This window comes from Cervus elaphus, chromosome 19 (genome assembly GCF_910594005.1).
Source record: "Cervus elaphus chromosome 19, mCerEla1.1, whole genome shotgun sequence".
In the NCBI taxonomy this organism is placed as follows: domain Eukaryota; kingdom Metazoa; phylum Chordata; class Mammalia; order Artiodactyla; family Cervidae; genus Cervus; species Cervus elaphus.
Genome location: NC_057833.1, coordinates 47,509,160 through 47,532,719, shown reverse-complemented (window position 1 = coordinate 47,532,719; position 23,560 = coordinate 47,509,160). Strand labels below are relative to the sequence as shown.

General features: G+C 42.1%; 1 long non-coding RNA gene across 1 annotated transcript in view; it reads right to left on the bottom strand.

Annotated features, from left to right (window-relative positions):
* LOC122675783 overlaps positions 1 to 18,057 on the bottom strand; it is a 29,191-nt gene extending 11,134 nt beyond the window's left edge. Inside the window, exons 1-2 of the long non-coding RNA XR_006335342.1 lie at positions 17,916 to 18,057; positions 14,531 to 14,533 (exon numbers count right to left, since the gene is read on the bottom strand). This is a non-coding gene — a long non-coding RNA (uncharacterized LOC122675783). The remainder of the gene's footprint in view (positions 1 to 14,530; positions 14,534 to 17,915) is intronic.
* Between the last annotated feature and the right edge of the window lie 5,503 nt (positions 18,058 to 23,560).

The following is a 23,560-nucleotide window of genomic DNA, read 5'->3' as shown; positions in this document are numbered from 1 at the left end:
AGGACCTCTCACCTCCTGTGTTCGTGTCACCACTGCAGTCAGAGTGGGCCTGCAACAGGGTCCTGTCTGGGTGCCCTGTGTTCATGCCCAGAGTCTCCAGCGGGCAAACATGACCCTTCCATGGAAAAGTTAAAATAACAGTAACTGGGGGGCCCTGGGTTTTTTTTCAGATAGTAACTGAATACCTGGCACAGTCTTTGTTCAGAGGGAAAGTAGACAGGAATGCAGAAAGGAGGGAATTCTATCAGCTTGTGAACACTCCTACTTTCCACAAAACCCATGAAAACTTAGTAGATGTTTGGTATCTGGACTCACTACATTCCTAGTTTCCTTTCCCCCTTCCTCCCCACGGTGAACAGTTTCTCTGCTCCTCTCTGGGGAAAAGTTCATAAAGACACAGCCCTTTCAGTAGTTGAGAGAGAGCTGTCCTTGCTTTGTTATCCCTGCTTATTAAATAAAGGGTGGTGGGGGTGTGGAGGTGGGGAGAAGACAGAAATCCCACAAGTTGATTACTATTACCGTGAAGACTAAATGTCAGCAGAAATGTTTAGGCAAATCAAAGCGATAAAAAACAGTGGTCTTACTTTGACAAAGCTGAAACTTCCCTTGGATGCTCAACAAGTATAAACAAGGCCATTTCAGCAAGCTTCACACTCAGTACCGTTCATGTTAGCCTGTGTTAGCTGTTGCCCTCATTGCGTCTTCATCCTTCCTGATCCTCTCCCCATCCTGCACTGCTCCAGCCTAGTCCTATGAATATCTGTCCCTCAGTTTGCCTTGAAGTGTGTGCCCAGTGTTCTTCTGGGCAAGACCCATCAGCTGATGCCCATAAGACCAGACTCTTTTCCCCCACCAATAAAAACTCTTTCCTGCCATCCTGCTGTTTCCCAAGGTGGCAATTAGCTAATGAGACACACGAATCTATCTGTGGCTGGTACCTATAAGGCTTCTCTTGAGTTAATGTGTCACCCCTTGTGTCAGCCAGTGTTCTTCATTTCCTGCAACTAAGGATGGCTCTGTGTGATTTAAGCCGCATGAGGATTTAGCAAAAGGATCCTGGGAAGCTTTAGACTCTGGGAAGGCTGAAGAACAGAATTTAAAATGGGCAGGAACAGGGGATGCTACATAGCAGTGAGGACCACAGCCCAAATCATGCCGTAAACTAGTTGTGAGGACACGAGTGCAGGCTCTCCCTACCTCTGGACACCAGAGTTTGTGCTGCTGCCACTGACAGCTCGGGACAGGGCCACGGACACAAGGCTCACCGCCACCGCTGCCCCCTACTGCCGAAACAAGTGCTATCGCATGCTCTGCTATCCCGGGTCGCTAGTTCCAGACACATAGTCTGGAGCGACTGGATTTGCTTGGTTGACCCTAGCTCCCGTGCACCTGCCCTGGCAATAGAAGATGGGCTCTGCTTCCTATAAACAATCATAAGGGGTGAAATTCTCAGAACAGGAAGGGAAGTTAGATCTTGAGAAGACCAAAGAGAAAGACAGATGTGTTCCACACCCTTTTAAGCAGGGTGTGCATTTTAGCAGAGGACTTCTTGAAGCAAATTCTTTGCATAAAGAGATGACTCTAATGATGAAAACTTCAGGCAGACCCTCATGCCAGCAAGGGAGATAGTTTGGGATCAAGCAGGCCTTTTGAAGTCCCTCCAGTCACACCATGCTGCTCACCACCCTCTCTACCTGTTCTCAGGGGCCAGCCTTGTGGAATAGCAAACTGAGAAGGCATTAGCGCAGAGCCCTACCCCTGCCTGTGGCAGGAACTTCAGAAGGCTGTAAACTTTTCTTAGTCTGTTAGTCCATCACTAGGGTCCAAAGGCTATTTTCCAAATTTCTTTTCTTTCCTTGTGTTAAGAAGAATGGTAAGGGAGGGTAGGGGTGGGAGGGAAACTCAAGAGGAAGGATACATACTTGTAGCTGATTCACTTTGTTGTACATCAGAAACACATTTCAAAGCAATTATACACCAATAATAAAAAAATAAGAGTGGTAAGAGCAGGGGGATTTCTGCCTCCAGTCCTGAGCTGTTTCTCCAGCTAATTCTGTACCTTTGTCCTGCTTTGCCCACCCTTGGCCCCACCTGCAGGAGAAGAGTACACTCTGATATCCTCTCTCTGGATGCCAGAGGTGGGACCCACAGAGCCTGTCCCCAGTGTTACATGGGGAGACCAGCATGATGTCTGCCTAAAGCCTCCCATATAGCCAGACGGAGCACCCAGTGATGTTTCCTCAGTGGGTGGAGATGGGAGTCCACCCCCAGATGCCACAAGCTGGAATATTCAGACAAGAGAGTATTCAGAATCAAATAATGTCAGAATTTGGACTGTTAATATAAGTAACAGTAATTCAGATTTTGAAAATCCAGTCACAAAACAAATTTAAGATTTTTCTAGAAGCCCAAAACAAGTTGTTTGGGGGTCCACTGATTTTGTTCAGGGACCCCAGTTGAAATAAATTGGATAAACTCTAATCCTTGGTTCATACCACTGATCATCTTTGGTCACTCTTGATACATGTATGGCCCACTTTTATCTCTGTAATATGCCCTGTTTCTTCCATTGCTCCCTCCAGAATCATCCTCCACACTTCTCTATCCTGCCTCAGGGAGCAGACCTCAGTGGGCTCCCTTGTCCTCTGCGAGGGCGTATCTGATTGTCTTTGGCTGAGAAGGAGCCTTGGTAGATCAGAGAGAAAGAGGCAAGAGATGTCAGAGTGTTCTTTCTCCTGACTCCTTCCTCAGGATTTGTCTCAAGTTGGCTGTACTCGCGACCAGAGGTTGTAAATTACCACCTCTCAAGGTGGTCCTTTCCACACAGACCTCTGCCTTGGGGTTCTCAGAGCCAATCACATCATGGGTTCCTCCTTTCTGGGCCTAGGACCAGGGGACAGCTCTGGCATTACCAGCCCTGTGTAATTGCATTATCTCTTGTGGTTTGCCTTTCCCTTCCCACCCTTTTGTAAACAGTCCCTTTATAAATCCTTCTAGAGTTATACTTGTTTGAATGCAATTACTGCATTCACCCATCTGGTTCCTTCTGGGACCCTGAGTGCACTGGTATTCAGTAATACTGGGCCCAAGAAATTCTGGTACTTGGGTGTATCAGAGAACCACAGACAGCTAAGAATGCAGTCAGAAGTATAAAGGCAAATCCTCCAGAGATGATTGTACCTCTAATTCATTATGAGTAGACATCGGAAGAGGCTGGACATGAGTCAGATGCCACATCTCATCATATTACAAGTAGTACATTCAAACGTGGGATTCCCAGGTGGTTCAGTGGTAAAGAATCTGCCTGCCAATGCAGGAGATGTAGGAGATGTGAGTTCAGTCCCTGGATTGGGAAGATCCCCTGGAAGAAGAAATGGCAACCTACTCCAGTATTCTTGCTGGGAAATCCCATGGACAGAGGAGCCTGGTGGGCTATAGTCCATAGGGTTGCAAAAAGTAGGACACGACTGAGCATGCATATTCAAATGTAGCCCAAATTGGGAGAAGACTCCTGCCTTGGAGACCTTCTCTAAAACAGTGTGGAGGATATGATGGCATGGGGCCAAAGGAAACAGACAATAGGTGGGGGGAAGTATTATAAGGAAAAGAAAAAAATACTCTTCACTAACCAGCCTTGTCTTCTACTCCATCTCATCAACAATTACCAAGCCTTTATTTTGTTCTAAGTGCTTTATATGGAATATTTCATTTAATTTGGGAAAACCCTAGGCTGTGGGAAGTTCAGAGACACTTTGGACTTCTCTGGTAGCTCAACTGGTAAAGAATCCGCCTTCAGTGCAGGAGACCTGGGTTCGATCCCTGGTTTAGAAAGATCCCCTGGAGGAGGGCATGGTAACCCGCTCCAGTATTCTTGCCTGGAGAATCCCATGGACAGAGAAGCCTGGCAGGCTACAGTCCACAGGATTGCAAAGAGTTGGGCATGACTGAGCGACTAAACACAGCACAGCACAGAGACATTTAATAGCAATCAGTAGGCAGCTAGTGGTTACTGAATAGCACGTTTGCTGATAAAATGGCAAATGTGGAAAGATTCATTCGGTACAGAGGTGAGAAAGTCCGGAGTAGTTGAAGGTCACCTATCCTTCTGAGGCTGTTCTGAAGGCAGCAGCATGGTTTGGTGACAGCTTGGAGGTAATTTACAACAAAGGAATCTCTTTCAATTCCTTTCTCTTTCACTCATGCAGCATCTTCCCTCTCAACAATCAAGACAAAAGGCAGATGCAAAAGGATTCTGGTTTTCGCCATGATTTTCAAGATTCATGGTGGCTGAGGGGACTGACCAGGGAAACTACCTGGTCCAGGGCAGAGACTGTTTCTGGGATAACCAAGTTTTTCAAATGCAGAGTCCAACATCTATAGATGCATTTTCTCTGAGAAGAAAGATTAGGTGAAACATCAGTGGACATGGTACTCACTTAGATACTTAGGAATTCTTAAGACACGGACCCATTCACTCGGGACATCTGAGAGCTCAGGCAATTCTTGGTCTTAGTGTTAGCTACCAGGAGTGGGCCAGCTAAATCCCAGTAAAGACTGCAATGCACAGACTCCACATTCCAGGTGAAGTCTCTGATCAAATTATACTTCTTCAGTTCAGTTCAGTTCAGTCCAGTCGCTCAATTATACTTCTTAGTGCTCCTTAAAAACTGTCTTCAGGGACTGCTCCCAAGATCTGCTTGTGTCTTTCACTCATATCCTAGCCATGGCTATTGTTTCAATTGTTCCATCATCATGTGAGTGCAATGAGCATTCTCAGCATCTTTTCGGGTCTTCTTGGTCCTGTGGTCATTCCTCGGGCACTCAGTCTCACACTCTCCCTAACTTCAGAACCCTTCATATGGAAAATATGGAAACTAGACTCCAAACTTCAGTGATATGTAACACATCACTGGACACACTAAGTTTGTAACTAAAAATCCACCCCCCAGCTTCTTATTTCATGGATGTTGGCTTATAAAGGGCAACACAACAAACGACTTTTCATGTAAGAACCTGCATAGCAATACTGATACCAGTTGAGTCAGTGCGGCAATGATTCATGCTTAATAAGTTTAGACAACAGTATCACACATGTTTCTGAAACCGAGAGAAGAAGTTTCAAAATCTTTGGAGAAGTGGCATTAGCAGAAGCCAGTTTGAAGATTGTCTTTGCCGCAGAGCTCCAAAAAAAACACTACCGGAAAGGTGAGCATAGGGAAGGTACACGGCCAAACCAAATTTTCATGGGGATAAAATTGGCTTGAACACTGGAGTGGCCTCCATAGTGCAGCCCTGATGGAGCCTGTGAGGCTCCGAGGGGAAGTGGAGCCACATGAGGCGGGGAAAGGAGAGTGAGGGGGAGGGTCATGCTTTCTGGAGGGTGGGTGTGTTTCTTTCTTTTCCGGCTACTGTTATCAATGTGGTGAGCACATCCCTTCAGTTGAATGCCCTGGGAGGAAGCCCAGTGCTTCCTGTTGTCTTACCAGTGCGGCAAAATGCAAGTAAGAAATAAAGAAAAAGGGGAAAGGGGGGCAGGGGAGTGGGGAGCTCCTCTGGGTCGGTCAGGAATGCCAGCCTCTGGGAGGGAACACAAGTCACTTTTTCCTTGAGATGTTGCAGTCAGGTCACATCCTCAGCTGCTTCTCAAGTCATTCCGGATCCAGGAAATAATCTCTCCCCAGAAAAAGGACATCTTTGAGAAAAACAGAATAGACGACAAAGGAAATCTTAAAAGGAAGAATAAGGAAATCTGTACAGAGGGATACTGCCAAAGTAACATACTTCAGTTCAGTTCAGTTCAGTCGATCAGTTGTGTCCAACTCTTTGTGACCCCATGAACCGAAGTACGCCAGACCTCTCTGTCCATCACCAACTCCTGCAGCCCACCCAAACTCATGTCCATTGAGTTGGTGATGCCATCCAACCATCTCATCCTCTGTCCTCCCCTTCTCCTCCTGCCCTCACTCTTCCTCAGCATCAGGGTCTTTTCAAATGAGTCAGCTCTCCCCATCAGGTGGCCAAAGTATTGGAGTTTCAGCTTCAACATCAGTCCTTCCAATGAACACCCAGGGCTGATCTCCTTTAGGATGGACTGGTTGGATCTCCTTGCAGTTCAAGGGACTCTCAAGAGTCTTCTCCAACACCATAATTCAAAAGCATCAATTCTTCAGCGCTCAGCTTTCTTTATAGTCCAACTCTCACATCTATACATGACTACTGGAAAAACCATAACCTTGACTAGATGGACCTTTGTTGACAAAGTAATGTCTCTGCTTTTTAATATGCTGTCTAGGTTGGTCATAACTTTCTTTCCAAGGAGTAAACATTTTTTAATTTCATGGCTGCAATCACCATCTGCAGTGATTTTGGAGCCCAAAAATAGAGCATGAGTAATGTACTTACCCTTGCCTAATGCCCTTAAAATCCTTCTATTCGTGAGGCTCTCCTCCAAAGTTTTACAAGGTTGGAAAGAATCATTTAAATATCAATTCTGATTTATTTTGCTACTATGAGGTCTTAACTGTCTATGAAATACTAGATGAGATTTAGCTGAATAACGTCCTGGTCGCTGGGGTGAAACACACAGGTGGTGCCAACAGGCTGCCATATATTTACATATTTATCTATTTATAGGACCATAATCAATGTAAATATTTATTTATATCACCACATAACTTACCACTTAATAAAACAGCCTACCCTTGCCTTACTTTTCAGTGGCCAACTTTTGTCTTCTGTTCTTCAAAAGGCCAATTTTATCCCCTTTTAAATTTGGTTTGGCATGTACCTTCCCCATGCCTTCTTCTTAGATGATATTTTCAGGAGATCTGTGGAAAACACTTGTCAAACTACAATCTGTCACCTCTCCTAAGATTTTGAGAATCTGCAAGAAACTTCTCTCAAACTTTTCAAGCCAACCCTAACTTTCTTGAACTAGATTTCTTTAACAATATTATCTTCCTCTGTTGCTGTGTTTCACATCAGAGTACATCCTTCCTTCAAAAGAGAGATAACAACAACAAAAACTCCACTTTGATCGTAACAGTCGATTAGAAAGGGAAACTCCCTCCAGTTTTCTAACTTTTCCAACAGGCTATGCTTTCTCCCCTTGAAAGAAAAGTAAGTTTAGCATCCCCAACTCCATTTCCTATAGTTCTCTTAACAGGCAAATATGGACTACCTGGTAGGTGGAGACAAAGTCAAGAGGCACAGACATCTTTGTTGCAAGCATCATCCTAGGTTCTTTCTTCCTTTCTTTTTTGCTACATCCAGCTGTGTTTCTAAAGATATTGTTTTCTTACTTCATTTTTCTTTACCAGAAGTTCGAATGGCTTTTAAATTATGTTCTTCACCAATTTTTATGGAAGACTATCAAATATTCTTGGGATATATATCAGAAAAAACTTTACACATGTATTAAATGACAAACTAGTGCAGTAAGTTTGCAGAAGGCGATGTGCCCAGCTCTGTCAGCTGCCTCCACTGGGAGTGGGGAGCATTGTGACAGGTTGAATTAAGCTTTCTTTTCTTTTTCAGTTTTGAAATAAAAACTGTCATTAATTGCAAAAATGGTTACAAATTCTACTAAAGCATTCATCAGAACAAATACAAGTGTTCATTATGAATAGGAAGATGGCACAAATTTCAAAAGGGAATTTGTAGTTTAAGTGATCATGATGTACAAGAGATTGAATATAATGTGGTTTGGATAAAAATGAAGATATAATGCAGCATATGAAGCATGACAAATTATTGAGCAAAATCAATTTATTTATTAAAATTTTTAAAATTTTATATTGGAGTATAGTTGATTTACAATATTGTGTTAGTTTCAGGTGTGCACCAAAGTGATTCAGTTATATGTATACATATATCTATTCTTTTTTAGATTCTTTTCCCATATAGGTTATTACAGAATATTGAGTAGAGTTCCTTGTGCTGTACAGTAGACCCTTGTTGATTATCTACTACATGTAGTAGTATGCATATGTTAATCCCAACCTCCTCGTTTATCCCTCCCCCTCTACTTTTCCCTTCGGTAACCATAAATTTGTTTTCTAAGTCTGTGAGTCTGTTTCTGTTTTGTAAATTAAATTCATTTGTATAATTTTTTAGATCCATATGATATAAGTGATATTATATGATATTTGTCTTTGTATGACTTATTTCACTCAGTTTGATCATCTCCACACATGAGGTTGCAAATGGCATTATTTCACTCTTTTTATGTGAGTAATATTCCATTGCATATATATACCACATCTTCATTCATCTCTCGATGAACATTTAGGTTGTTTCCATGTCTTAGCTATTGTAGACAGTGCCTCACTGAACATTGGGATGAATGTATCTTTTTGAATTATAGGTTTGTCCAGATATTTTCCCAGGAGAGGGATAGCTGGATCATATGGTAATTCTAGTTTTAGTTTTTTAAGGAACCTCCATACTGTTTTCCATAGAGGCTGTACCAATTTACATTCCCACCAGCAGTATAGGTCAGTTCCCTATACTCCACGCTCTCTCCAGCATTAATTATTTGTAAACTTTCTGATGATGGCCATTCTGACCAGTGAGAGGTAACACCTTATTGTAGTTTTGAAAATCATCTGTGTAATGAGTCTAGAGAAACTAATTACCCAAGATAAGGCAAAGAGACATAAGTCTTTACCTGAGTTCCAGTTTCACATGAGCTTTAATGCCATTTGAATAGGTATGTGGGGATAAATGAATAAAGAAACTACACATAGGAAAAAAAGAGAGTCCAAAAATGGAAAAAGAATGAGATATCACAATTTTGTAAATATTAAAGGAATTTGAAAAAAAAAGCTTAGTATGACATCAAAAATTCAAAATGTACAAAAGTATAAGAAAGTTAAGTGGAAATATTGTCAATAGAGCAAATTAATTACAGAAAAAAAGATTAAAAGAGGAAGAATGAAATATTTGAATTTGTAAAAATAATTGCATTCTGTGATGGAAGAACTGTTTGCATAAAGAATGTATTTACAAAGAAGAAACTGGGGGACTTCTCTGGTGGTCCAGCAGTTAGACACTGTGCTAGGCTTCCCTGATGGCTTAGTGGTAAAGAATCCACCTCTCAGTGCAAGAAATATGGGTTGGATCCCTGATGCGAGAAGATCCCACATGCCTCGGAGCAACATAAGCAACAGAAGCCTGTGGGCCACAACTATTGAGCCTGGGAGCCACAAATACTGAGTACACATACCCTAGAGCCCATGCTCTGCAACAAGAGAAGCCACAGTAATGAGAAGCCCTCACTGCAACTAGAGAGTAGCCCCCACTCGTCCCAACTAGAAAGAAGTCTGAGCAGCGACAAGAATCCAGCATAGCCCCAAATAATTAAAAAAAAAAAAAAGAGAGAGACACCGTGCTTCCAATATGAATTCAATCCCTGGTTAAGAAACTGGGGTCCCACATGTCCTGCAGCCAAAAAATAAATAAATAAATAAATAAAAATAAATAAATGAACTGGGTCAACATGTTTCAAAAAATACTATTCAAAAAAAATTGGCCCTTACGAAGTCAGTCCCTGCAATATAATCCTGTGTTGTGAAGAGAATGAAAATCTATTAAAAAATGTGCTTTATTTACTTTTGGCTACAGGTAATTTTCCTGAGGCTTTCAAGTTGGAGAGGGGTTTCCACAACTATTGAATTTTCTCTCGGTATTTTAGCTCTCCCTCTTTCCAGAGGCGGAACATCTTTCCTTGAACTCTTTTAGTTTATTTAGACCATTGGTGAAAACTTTTGGAACAGTTGTAGTTTTTTTTTTTTTTTCTTTTCGATAGCTGTTAACTTGAGTACTCTCCCCCTTTTGGCATTTAAGATCTCGTAAATAGGTACAATTTGCTTCTCAGGCTTCAAAGGAAGACTATGACTGATACTTCTTTAATTATGTGAGAAGCTCAGCCTCTGGTGGCTGGCACTGAATTCTGGTTGTCTGAATTTATCACCTCTTCCCTTCCTGATTTATTTAATCTTTTTCTCTCCAGTTTGCACCTACTCATCCTTCTTCTCCATTTCTTTCATTTTCAGGTGCTTTTCTTGGATGTATTTTTGTGAGTTCATAACCAAATTTTACTTCCTTTGGGGGGCTTAGTTTTCCAACGTGGATTCTTTGCCTCACAAATGGAATTCTCTGTGCCCTTCCAAAATGTTGAACTTACTGTGTTTTTTTGTATTTTGTTCATAGTTCTAATCACTGAATCATTTAAGAAGTTATGATCCTGTTGCATGGTAACCAAGATGGTGCATGGCTTGTTTGTTAAGACTTAACTGCTGTCTGAACTTTCATGTCCGTGAGGTTTGTTCATTTTCAGAGGACAATTTAAGTTTGAGTTGCTAGCAGAAACTAGTAGGTTCTCATATGACTTGGTTTCAATATTAAAGTCGAGATTCTGCTTAATTTCTGGTGCCAGATGGCAGTGCTCAGCACCTTCTTTGAGGTAACTGAGGAGAGCTTCCTTTGGAGGCTTGTATCAAATGAGGGAGTGTCGGTTGACTGGTCCTCATCCTTTGAGTCCTCATTGGCTAACAATTTCTATCTTTCATGGGCCATCTGCTTTTTCCCAATCCCAAGATGCTCTTTTCTGCATAGATTAAAAAAAAAACAAAACTACCATTTGATGATAAATCTTTCCACTGTCAGTTCCTGAGCTTTGTTAGGTAGGAAGGTAGGACAGTCTTAGGTCTGGTTATAAAATGTACTCTGAGGTTGCCCAAGGTAGAACAGCAGCATTGGAGTAACAGAGAGCCTTAAACCAGGAGATTATACTTGATTTCTAATTGGATGCTCACCCTTAAGGCACACATTTCCCTCTTGGATTTCACCTTCCCCACCAACAAACTAAGGAGGCTGAACTAGATAATTTCTTCAGTGACTTGCAAATCTAGCATTTCATGATTCTCAGGAGCTTTCTGTTCATCATTCTGGGTGAAGTAGGCAGGTATTATAAATATTTATAAATGAAATATTAATTGATAAAATTCTAAAGAATAGGGGAGGGGTCAGCCTTGTTAAGAAACAGAGCAACATGGAGGTACCTGGTTTGCTGATAGCCCAAAGATGATAATGAATCACCCTGATCCTGTTGTGTATAACTGTGAGCTTCCAGATTTGTGAGAACACATACATGGATCTTTTTGTCTGTTGTCTGCAAAGGTTTTAGCCAGCTCATATCCATTCTTGAGCCAGTAACCCTCTGAGACTGGTGTATTTCAGATCTACCATTTTCATCAGAGTCCCAGGATGCACCTAAGGGATAGAAGTCAGGAACCTCCCTCTTAATGCCCCTAAAATGGGCTGGAATTCCCCTCTGCCACAAACCGACCGACAGTTACAGAAGGACAGGGCAAGGGGAAGGTTAGAAGTTACTGAGCATGACAGAGAGTGCTTTGCTGGTGAACTGCCCACGGGTTTCTTGGTATCAGTCAACTAGAGCTTAAAAAAAACCAGCTGCATCATCCCAACCCTACATCCTCAAATCTGATGTCCTAATCAGTGAATTACAGCTCAGAGTCTTCCCTATGATTTCAACATTGTAGACCTTTCAGTTTGTTAACTTTTAAGAACATTTACTCAGTTGCTTGGAGCTTATTTCAAGCCCAAATGCACAGAAACACCTTACTTTTTGTTCCATGTCCTCCAATGTTCTATGATGAGAGAACAAGCCCACAGCCCTAAGACATTCATTCATTCAGCAAATATTTACTGAACCCCTTCCATGTACCAGGCACTACTTGTCCCTGTAAAGTGTCAGTTGTGTCTGATTCTTTGCGACCCCATGGACTGTAGCCCGCCAGGCTTCTCTGTCCATGGAATTCTCCGCGCAAGAATACTGGAGAGGGTAGCCATTCCCTTCTCCAAGGAAATCTACCTGACCCAGGGATCAAACCTAGGACTCCAGACAGATGCTTTACCATCTGAGCTACCAGGGAAGTCACCGGGAATACAGATAAAGCTGTTTTTCTTCTCCTTGGTTTCTCTTGCAATTACTCTTCTTCTTTTCCATTTCCCAGACTCTCCACTGTTTCTGACTCGCCTCAGTATACTGGAAAGCTGAGTACTGAACTACTCTGATTAAAATAGGGCTGAGGTACTCCGCGCTCTTCGGGGCATTTATGAGAGAGTGTGGCACATGTGTAATAGAAGCTCTTTTCTGTGTCTTCAGCTTTCTTAATTTAATGTGCTCCCGGGAGAGCAGTTTCTGTTCCTGTGTCAACCATGCATTTGTCACATGGTACAAATCTACACAGTGGCCCTTCCTATTCGTCATCTCAAAGCTGGGTGACACAGAACATCAATCCATCACAGATCCAGTAATCCAAAAGACACTTCAGAGGACTTCCCTGGCGGTCCTGTGCCTCAGACTCCACACTCACAATACAGGAGGCCCAGGTTCGATCCTTGGTCAGGGAACTAGATCCCACATGCCGCAAAAGAGTTCTCATGCCACAACAAAGATCAAAGATCCCACGTGCCACAACTAAGACCCAGTGAAGCCAAATTAATTAATTAACATAAAACCCACTTCAATTCAGGCTTTGAGCCTCAGAATCTCAGAGAAACTAGAGATCAAGTTAAGCAATATTGGCTTGAGCTCTAGGGCCAGTCAGCTGCTGTTTACTTTCAAATCCATTCTTTTTTTGTTTTTCATTTTTAAAAAACCTTTTTTATTGTATTGTGTTATAGTCGATTAACAAACAATCTTGTAATAGTTACAGGTGAACAGCAAAGGGACTCAGTCATACAAATACGTGTATCCATTCTCCCCCAACCTTCCCTCCCATCCAGGCTGCCACATAACACAGAGCAGCGGCGTTCTGTGTGCTGTAAGGTAGGTCCATGTTGGTTACAGCAAGGTGTACACGTCCATCCCAAACTCCCTAACTTTCCCTTTACCCCATGACTCCCCCCAGCAACCGGAAGCTCATTCTCAAAGTCTGTGAGTCTGTTTCTGTTTTTTAAGTAAGTTCATTTGTATCATTTCTTTTTAGATCCCACTTATAAGGGGTGTCACATACTATTCCTCCTTCTCTATCTGACTTAATTCACTTAGTATGACACTCTTTAGGCCCATCCATCTTGCTGCAAATGGCATTATTTCATTCTTTTTATCATTCCCTGTTTTGTTCTGTATCTGTCCACACCAATATAAAGAAATGGTTAAATAAGTAAATAAGGGAAAAGAGACAAATGCAGAAGTCCAAATAATGCCTGTAGACGCTCCCCACTCTGGGAGGTGAGGCTTAGCCTCCTCCCATTACCCTTGCTTTTGGGCACAGGCTGGACTTAGTGACTAGCTTCCAAGGAGTTGAGTATGAGGGGGAAAGAGCAGTTTTACAATGCAGAGACCCTGCAGATATTACTTTAACCAGGCAATCAAAGTTAACATCACCAGAGATGTCATGTGAATATTATGCACTCCTGATATGATGTGATGAGATGGGTACATTGCCTCGTGGTATTCGTTTCAAGAACCCATCATCTCAGTCTAATCATAAGAAAACAAACAAACAAACAAACCAAACTTGAGGGACTTTCTACAAAATACTTGACCAGTACTCCTCAAAACTGTCAAGGTCATGAAAAACAAGGAAAGACTAAGAAACTAATAACTAAACGCAATATAGTATCCTAGGACAGATACTGAAACAAAGGTCATTAATTAATGAAAGAAATCTGGTAAGAAGTGAATCTGAAGTTTGATAGTAACGTATCAATGTTGGTTTCTTAGTTTTAACAAGGGGAAACGACTTGGATGTGAAAGGGTGTGAGTACTTTCTGTCTCCAAGGAAAACGAGTCCACCAGAGGACACGTGCAAGAACATTTCTAGCAGTTTTATTCACAATAGCTGAACACTAGCAACAACTTCAGAGGGCTGGATTACCAAAGTGTGATACGTTCATAAATACCATACAAAAATATGAGTCAATTGCTATTACATGCCACAGTGGACTAATTTCACTGCCCTTTGTTGAGCAAAGAAACTACATGCTAAAGAGTACATACTGTTTGATTCAATTATATTTGAAACAAGATAAAAACACTCTATGGCAGCAGAAGTCAGAGTGGTTGTAACTTCTGGGGATTGGGTATTGTCAAGGAAGGCACATAAGAGAAGGAGCCTTCTGGGGTACCAGAGATGTAGCATACTGCCTTCTTGGTGGTGTTACCTGGATGCATACATATGTAAATGTCCATTGAACTGTATATTTAAAAAAGTTTTTTTTGGCCATGCCATGTAGTTCCCTGACCAGGGATCAAACCTGTGCCCCCTGTGTTGGGAGTACAGTCTTAGCTGCTGGACCACCAGGGAATTCCCCACTGTACATTTTAAATTGATGCACTTTGCTACTTTTCCACAAAATAATAGAACAACAACAGTAGCCAATCCAGACAACAATAACAATGTAGACGACAGTTAACGAAACTGTGGGGCAAAGCAGTGAGTGTGGAGACACATGTTGAGGGGGTGGTGTCCTAATTTCTGAGTTGACTCTTCAGGACTTCCTTAGAATCCACAGACATCACCTTACCAAGAAAGAAAAGTGTAAAAATAGTCACCCTGTAAGGACTAAATACATTTATTTTCTTTTTAATTCTACCTTTTATAATATTTTATATAATACAAAAAACTATTGCTTCAAACATTGATAGAAACATTTTTTCAAAAAGTGAATTGCCAGTGTTACAACCTAGTTTAGGAAAAACTTGCCAAGGGGCTTATTAATTAACACACATGCTACTGCCTGTGAGAAACTTTTAAAACAAACAAATAAACAAACAAAAAATGGAGCTGTAGGAAACAGTCCTATGAATAATAGAAAGGAAGGAAAGATGTTTCCTCCAGTGAGTGGGGAACATGTGGAGAAGCAATGTACTTTTCCCTCATGCAAGAAGGAAAGAGATGCAGATATATTTGCTGAGGGGTTTTCCTCCAAAGCACGGTGTAAGCAAAACATAGTTAACCAACCTAAGGCAATCAGGCTGTTTATAATTATGAGGGTCTGTTTGGTAGAAAACAGATGAGGTCCGTAGTTCTCCTGAGACCATTGCCACGACCATGAAAGCAAGTCTCAGCCCAAACTTGGCCACGCACACATAATGGTTATTATCAGGAAGGCTTAGAAACCCATCTTTAAGCTTTTTCTGTGCACTTCATGATCCCCCAGGTCACTGTCCTTTAAGAACTCCATTTCACTTGAAACAAATGAAATGAGTCTCCTATGAGTGTTCAACTGCCAACTCGTCAAACTCAAAGGGCCAAGACTCTTCTGAGTCAGTGGGTAGATTACAGAACCATTTAAGAGACAAGCCCAGAACTCCATTCTATAGGGTTTGGGCCACCTGCCTATGACCCTGAGAGTGCAACAGCAAGGATGCTCTTCAATGTTTTCAGAGAATCCACACCTCTTGGGTGACTACTTGTGTCACTAGGCAAACATGTGTAACATCCATTATGCTAGTTAACGAAGCCTCTGGTGTGAACTGGACCATGGGAAGTATTTCATAAGAGGCTTTGCCCAGCCCCCCTGGAGAGAACATTCCTGATTTGGACATCTGGCCATCCCAGGCTTGTAAATCCAGTGTACTTAACACATGTTTATATTACTGTGGTTCTGCTGAAGCCTTTAAAGTAAATGACAGACAACAGAACAGAAGCTGTCACGAAAGTGATTTCTTAATTGAGGAACGTAAATGTCAAAGTTGGCAAAAGGGAACAAAGCTCTCTATTTGCCATTAGACCCAGGGATGAAAGGATTGTGAATGACAAAAATTAGGAATAAGTGAGAGAAAAATAGGAAGAAAAGAAGCAGTTACAATAAGTAACATTGTTTAAACTCTTCTTAATTTATTGCCTTTAATAAAAAGGGGTTGTAAACCTGTGGGGGGAAATGTGGATATTGAAGCCACAAACTCAGGTGAGCAGTGACTTCTTAGAGCCTACAGGATGGATTACCAAAATCAATGTTCAAATCCTACTTCTGCCACGCATGTAATGCTAAGTTGCCTACCTTTTACTTCTCTGTGCCTTCATTTAACACTAATTCTTTCCCAAGGAAATTCTGTGCAAGGAAACCTAAGCCAGCAGATTCAAACATCTGACATTAGCACACTCCTGCCCCCTGGTGGCGATCTTTAGAACTCTGTGGGATGTGGTAAGGACAAAAATTAAATGTGGAAACTAAAACAAAAATCATGAGATGTCATCCTGGTAATATATGGAAGCTTTTTAATTGCTAATTTTCTCGCCTCCTCAGTGCCTTTCCCCTCTTTATATTGCGATTAGTACAAACACACACTGCAGGAAGTTTCAGAAGTCATCCAATTACCCTGGAGAGACCGTAGTATATTTATATTTATTTGTACTTTTCCTTCTCCTCCAGATCACAAGGATTTGGGGGCATATCCATAATGTCTTGTGTCTTTAGAATGGCCTTTTTAGGAGATGTGACCACAGAGTCAGAGCTGTGGGAGATATACAAAATCCAGCTGGAGGTCATTTAAATATCAAAACTTCTGGTACTAGCAGGTAGAGAAGATATGAAAATAATTGAAGATTGAATGAAGCACTAAATAGATTAATTGGATTTAATTAAGAAGTGAAGTAATTGATTTATGGAGCTTTACCCATCTTAATTATAAAAGGGAAAGAAGCTCAAATAATTAGTAGGACTTGTAATTGGAACCCAAAGGAATAGGATTATTACTCCTACTCCATTGAAAAAACAAATTTCTTTTTTAAAAAATATCTTGCATTTTCCAACTTTTCACAACTGTTAGCAATATGAATTGGGAATTGGAGTGGGAGAGGGAAGAAAAGAAGGAAGTGAAAAGCATTGGAGGAAGATCCTAGAAATGGGGGTGCAGTGGGAGCAAAGTCCTGGCAGATCGATGCCAGAGTCAACTCATCCTGCTCCTCAGCTGACTTGGGCTAGTCCCTGGGCTTTCCTCCAGCTTGTGACTGGGCACACTCACATTGTCTCTTGGTTGACCAGGGTTCCTGCTCTGTCTTCCCACCTGGACACCCCTCAGTGGATCCTGGCCGGCACCAGTTGCTACCCTTAATATCTAGATCTTTCGTTTGCTACACTTGTTCACTGATGCTGGCTCCAGCCTGTCTCTGAGTAAGGTTGTGATATAGCTGAGGCATCAATATTTGGATGTGATTCAAGAGTCCTGGAAGGAGAATTGTGAGTTTTGGGTTCCAGCTCCAAATTGGTAAGTAACCAAGCCACAGTCTTCTAGAGACTTGATTTCCTTATCTGTAAAATAAGTATGTCTATCTTCCCTAGCTCTACAAAGATTCGAATGTGTAAAATACATGTGCAAGTGCTTATAAAAGGTAAGACCTGTACCACTGTAAAGTGATGTCATTCATAGCTAGTTTATAACCTGCCACCTCTGGCTTTCCCCATAAGAACGCTATGGTGCTCTCAAGCAGTCTCCTTCCTGCATTTTTCCTTTTCCCTGTCACAAGCTACTATTTGTGTATAATTGCTATTTATACCTTGTTGTTGTTGTTGTTCAGTCACCCAGTCATGTCTGACTCTTTGCAGCCCCATGGACTGCAGCACTCCAGGCCTCCCTGTCCTTCACCATCGCCCGGAGTTTGCCCAAGTTCATGTTCATTGCATCGATGATGCCGTCCAGCCATCCCATCCTCTGATGCCCTCTTCTCCTTCTGCCCTCAATCTTTCCCAGCATCAGGAACTTTTCCAATGAGTCTTCTGCATGCATCAGATTACCAAAAATACTGGAGCTTCAGCTTCAGCATCAGTCCTTCTGGTGAATATTCAGTGTTGATCTCCCTTAAAAACAACTGGTTTGATCTCCTTGGTGTCCTAGGGACTTTCAGGAGTCTTCTCCAGCACCCAGTTCGAAGGCATACTGCCTTCTTTATGATCAAGCTCTCACAACAGTATGTGACCACTAGGAAGACCATAGCCTTGACTATACAGACCTTTGTCAGCAGAGTAATGTCGCTGCTTTTCAGTACATTATCTAAGTTTGTCATTGCTTTCCTGCCAAGAAGTAATTGTTTTCTGAACTCATGGCTACGGTCATCATCCACAGTGCTTTTGGAGCCCAAGAAGAGGAAATCTGTCACTACTTCCACCTTTGATCCTTCTATTTGCCTTGCAGTAATGGGCTGGATGCCATGATCTTACTTTTTTAAATATTTAGCCTTAAGCCTCTCCTTTCACTTTCCTCCTTCACCCTCATCAAGAGGCTCTTTAGTTCCTCTTCACTTTCCGCCATTAGAGTGGTACCATCCGTATATCTGGGGTTGTTGTTTTTTGTCCCTCCTGTCTTGATTCTGGCTTGTAACTCATCCAGCCCGGCATTTCTCATGATGTGCTCAGCGTATAAGTTAAACAAACAGGGCGACAGCAGATAGCCCCGTCGTACTCCTTTCCCAATCTTGAACCAATCAGTCATTCCATACAGAGTTCTGTTTCCTCTTGACTGGCATACAGGTTTCTCAGAAGGCAGGTAAGATGGGTATTCCCATTTCTTCAAGAGCTTTCCACAGTTTGTCATAATCCACACTGTCAAAGGCTTTAGTGTAATCGATAAAATGGAGATAGATGTTTTTCTGAAATTCCCTTGTTTTCTCTATAACCCAGTGAATGTTGGCAATTTGATCTCTAGTTCCTCTTCCTTTTCTAAATCCAGCTTGGACATCTGGAGGTTCTTGGTTCACATAATGCTGAAGCCTAGCATGCAAGATTTTAAGCATGACCTTACTAGCTTGGGAGATGAGTGCAATTGTCTGATGGTTTGAACATTCTTTGGTTTGAACAATTCTTGGGAATTGGGATGAAGATTGACCTTTTCCAGTTCTGTTGCCACTGCTGAGTCTTCCAGATTTGCAGACATAATGAATGTAAAACTTTGATGGCATCCTTCTTTAGGGATTTGAATAATTCTGCTGGAATTTCATTGCATTTGCTGGCTTCCTAAGGCCCACTTGACTTTACACTCCAGAATGTCTGGCTCTGCGTGACTAACCACACCATCATAGTAATCTAGTTCCTTAAGATCCTTTTTATACAGTTCTTCCGTGTTTCTTTCTATCTCTTCTCGATCTCTTCAGCATCTAGGAGGTCTCTACCATTTTTATCCTTTATTGTGTCCATCTTTGGACAGTTTCAGTCAGTTCAGTTTAGTCACTCAGTCATGTCTGATTCTTTGCGACCCCATGAACCGCAGCACACCAGGCCTCCCTGTCCATCACCAACTCTCGGAGTCCACCCAAATCCATGTTCATTGTGTCGGTGATGCCATCCAACCATCTCATCCTCTGACATCCCCTTCTCCTCCTGCCCTCAATCTTTCCCAGCATCAGGGTCTTTTCAAATGACTCAGCTCTCCGCATCAGGTGGCCAAAGTACTGGAGTTTCAGCTTCAACATCAGTCCCTCCAATGAACACCCAGGACCGATCTCCTCCAGGATGGACTGGTTGGATCTCCTTGCAGTTCAAGGGACTCTCAAGAGTCTTCTCCAACATCACAGTTCAAAAGCATCAATTCTTCAGCGCTCAGCTTTCTTTATAGTCCAACTCTCACATCCATACATGACTAGTGGAAAAACCATAGCCTTGACTAGATGGACCTTTGATGGCAAAGTAATGTCTCTGCTTTTTAATATGTGATCTAGGTTGGTCAAAACTTTCCTTCCAAGAAGCAAGCGTCTTTTAATTTCATAGCTTAATAATTGGGCGGTTTACACCTTATTTATTATTAACTCAGAGATCTGGACAATTAAATCCAAGATAGTTATACCTTGTCCAGAGATATTTGCATGTTAAACCAAATAGGGTAGTAAAAACATTTTGTCCTTGTTTAAGAAATATTAACCAGCAGTTTGGGGTAGAGGGAGAGGCAAGGCTTTCCTTTCTGAAATCACTTAATTCATACTTGAATTATCCCATCTGAGCTGGAAATTCAGAGTGAATCTTTGGATCAGTGTTCAAAGGATAACTTTAGAGACTTAAATTCCATTTTTTTTTCCTATGTGTATGGTTTGTTTTTTAAACTGGGATCATTTTACAGTTATGGTTATCATCCAATGGCCCAACATGGTCCATTGAGAGGCAGACTAGTGAGGTGGTTTAATGCACAAATTCTGTAGCCAGGTGACCTAAGTTCAAATCCTAGCTCTCCCATGTATTGCCTGGGTGTCCTTGGGTAGGCTATTTAACTGCTCTGTGCCTCACTAACCCTATCTATAGAATAGGCTTATTGGGATGATTAAATAAGTTAATAGGTCTAAAACACTTAGAACATGGGAATTCCCTGGTGGTTCAGTGGTTGGGACTCCATATTCTCACTGCTGAGGGCCACACAGCATGGCCAAAGAATCAAAGTAAAATTTAAAATTACATGTAAAAAGTCAAACCATTCAGATATTTATTTTTAAAAGCTAAAAAAAAATCTCACTTAAGCTCCTCTGGAAATAACTTAGCGACTAAACAACAATTCTCAAACTTCAGTTCCCTCTCCATAGGCAACGGTTAAAGTTAATGTGTGATGATCCTTTAAGAGTTTTTAACAGATTTTTTAAAAAGTCATGGGAATATAATATACTTGGCAACTGGTTTTTCTCCCTTAACTGTGCAGCTTGGAGTTATTTCCAGATCCCTAGTCTACCTCCTTGTTCCTATGGGCTTCCCAATGTGCCACAGCTTGGACACTCCACAGTTCACTTAACCTATGGCTTCCTGATGGATATTTGGTTTGTTTTCAATTCTCCATTATTATGTTCCTTTTTTACTCATTCTTTTCTTTTTGTAATTCAAAACCAACAAGTTGAAGCTTCCTCATTTCACCATCATAGCTCATTTCCTATTGAGCAAATCTTCTTCCTCAGGTCAGCTCTTGCCAAACCCTACAGGGGTGGGTGGCTTTTTCCACAGAAAGAAGAAGTGGAATTAACTCTCCTGGGCCTTAGGAGCAAATATGCTCATTCCCTTGACAGTGATGCCCACTCTGCCTGGGTTATGCAGCTCTGTTGCCCTTCAGGTTCCTGAACAGGTCAATAACCTGAAATAACAAAATCAGTGTCACTTTGCCTCCAGTGTTGTTGATGGCACTTGATAAGTTGTGATAGATGTGGAGACCGACAGGATACCTTCCCATGACATACACCACCTCATGGAAGAGATGTGTGTTTCGGGGTGAGTCTGTTTCCTCAGCGTCATCCCAATACAGGCTCCTGCGTTCAGGGGTCACTGGTGATAGGGCTCCCCTGTCAGAAATGCTCTTTCCTCTCCCTTTGAAGATGAATTGAAATCTAACCGCTTTTGTGAAACTTTCCCAATTGCTGCAGCCTTTACTAGTACTTCCTTTCTCTGAATTTCTTCAGCAAGAATGCCTTCTAAGAGCAGAACATCTTGCAAGGGTGAACCCCTGGGCCACAGAACCAGGAGGTGTGGGTAGATTTGAAATAGAAGGCCATCATATACCTGAATCTCATAGAAATAATGTGGTTATCAGAGGAGAAGCCTATAAGCAGAGGGACACTACGGGATATACCAGAATTCATATGAGTGAAAGGGAAGTGAAGATTAGAAGCAGCAATACCCACAACAAGAACAAAAGAAAGCAAGAGTCTAGTGCAGTATTTCTCAAAATGCAGCCTGGGGAACTGGTTAGAAATGAAATTCTTAGACCCCATTGCAGACCTCCTGAGTCACAAACTCTAAGGGCAGTGGCCCTTCAGTCTGTATTAACAAACCCTCTAGATGAGTCTAATTCTCTCAGAAGTTTGAGAACCAGTGGGGTCACCTCAAAGTGTCAGACACAACTGAGCAGGCATGCACAATAGCAAAGAGGAGACTTTTGCAACTGAAAGTCTCGGGAGAAGTCAACCAGCTAGAAGGGACTACAGGTCTGCTCAGGCTTCGCCCACTGTCAGTTGCTACAACATGGACCTGGTGGTAGGAAGTGGAGGAACAATTGCAAGTGACGCAATGTCCTTTGCTTTAAGATGGGACGCATAAATAAGACAGTAATCATACAAGGTAAGATGGGCTCCCTGCCAAAGTGATGGTTGAGACCAATGGTTCCCAACTGGGGTGCCTGGGGGAACCTGTTTTAAACACAGATTCCTAGATCCCCACCCTGCTGTCGTTCAGTCGCTAAGGTCGTGTCTGACTCTTTGAGACCCCATGAACTGCAGCATGCCAAGCTTCTCTGTCCTTCACTATCTCCCAGAGTTTGCTCAAACTCACGTCCATCAAGTCGGTGATGCCATCCAACTATCTCATCCTCTGTCATCCTGTTCTCCTCTTGCTCTCAGTCTTTCCCAGCATCAGGGTCTTTTCCAATGAGTCACCCTGAGAGATTCTGATTCAGATTTGAGGAGTGACTGAGTCTATACTTTTAAAAGCTGCTCAACCTTTTATGATAACTATTAAGAGAAGACTTGTTTGGGAAGCCTTGATGTAAATAATGGTAACAAGGAGGTTTGAGTAGGGAGGAAAGAACTCAAGCCTGGGGTGGCAGGGAAACCCAGCTAGCAGGAAGGGGCGAGCTCTCCTTTAAGGGCTCATGCTGGTCCAGTGTCTCCTGGAGGGCCCGCTGGGGCAGGAGAGATACCAATGTCTGGGGCTAGATTTCTTTCTGAAACGGGGCCCCAGGAACTCTTTCCTCCTTGACAGAGGAGGAGACTGATGGAGGAGGCAAGATGGGAGGAAGACCTTCGAGAAGAGACAAGCCAAAAATGGGAGGGGGCATGTGATGAAAGCTTAAAGGTTAATGCTAAGTGTCCAGCCCCAGAACTTTCGCATAGCAAACACCCTCTTCCAACAACACACATGGACATCACCAGATGGTCAATACTGAAATCAGATTGATTATATTCTTTGCAGTCGAAGATGGAGAAGCTCTATACAGTCAGCAAAAACAAGACCAGGAGCTGACTGTGGCTCAGATCATGAAATCCTTATTGCCAAATTCAGACTTAAATTGAAGAAAGTAGGGAAAACCACCAGCTCATTCTGTAATGATCTAAATCAAATCCCTTATGATTATACAGTGGAAGTGACAAATAGATTCAGGGATTAGATCTGATAAACAAAGTGCCTGAAGAACTATGAACGGAGGTTTGTGACATTGTACAGGAGGCAGTGATCAAGATCATCCCCAAGAAGAAATGCAAAAAGGCAAAATATTTGTCTGAAGAGGCCTTACAAATAGCTGAGAAAAGAAGAGAAACTAAAGACAAAGGAGAAAAAGAGAGATACATCCAGTTGAATGAAGCATTCCAAAGAATAGCAAGGAGAGATAAGAAAGCCTTCCTCAGTGATCACTGCAAAGAAATAGAGGAAAACAATAGAATGGGGAAGATTAGAGATCTCTTCAAGAAAATTAAGATACCAGGGGAACATGTCATGCAAATATGGGCACAAAGGACAAAAATGGTATGGACCTAATAGAAGCAGAAGATATTAAGAAGCGGTGGCACAAATACACAGAAGAACTATACAAAAAAAGATATTAATGACCCAGATAACCACAATGGTGTGA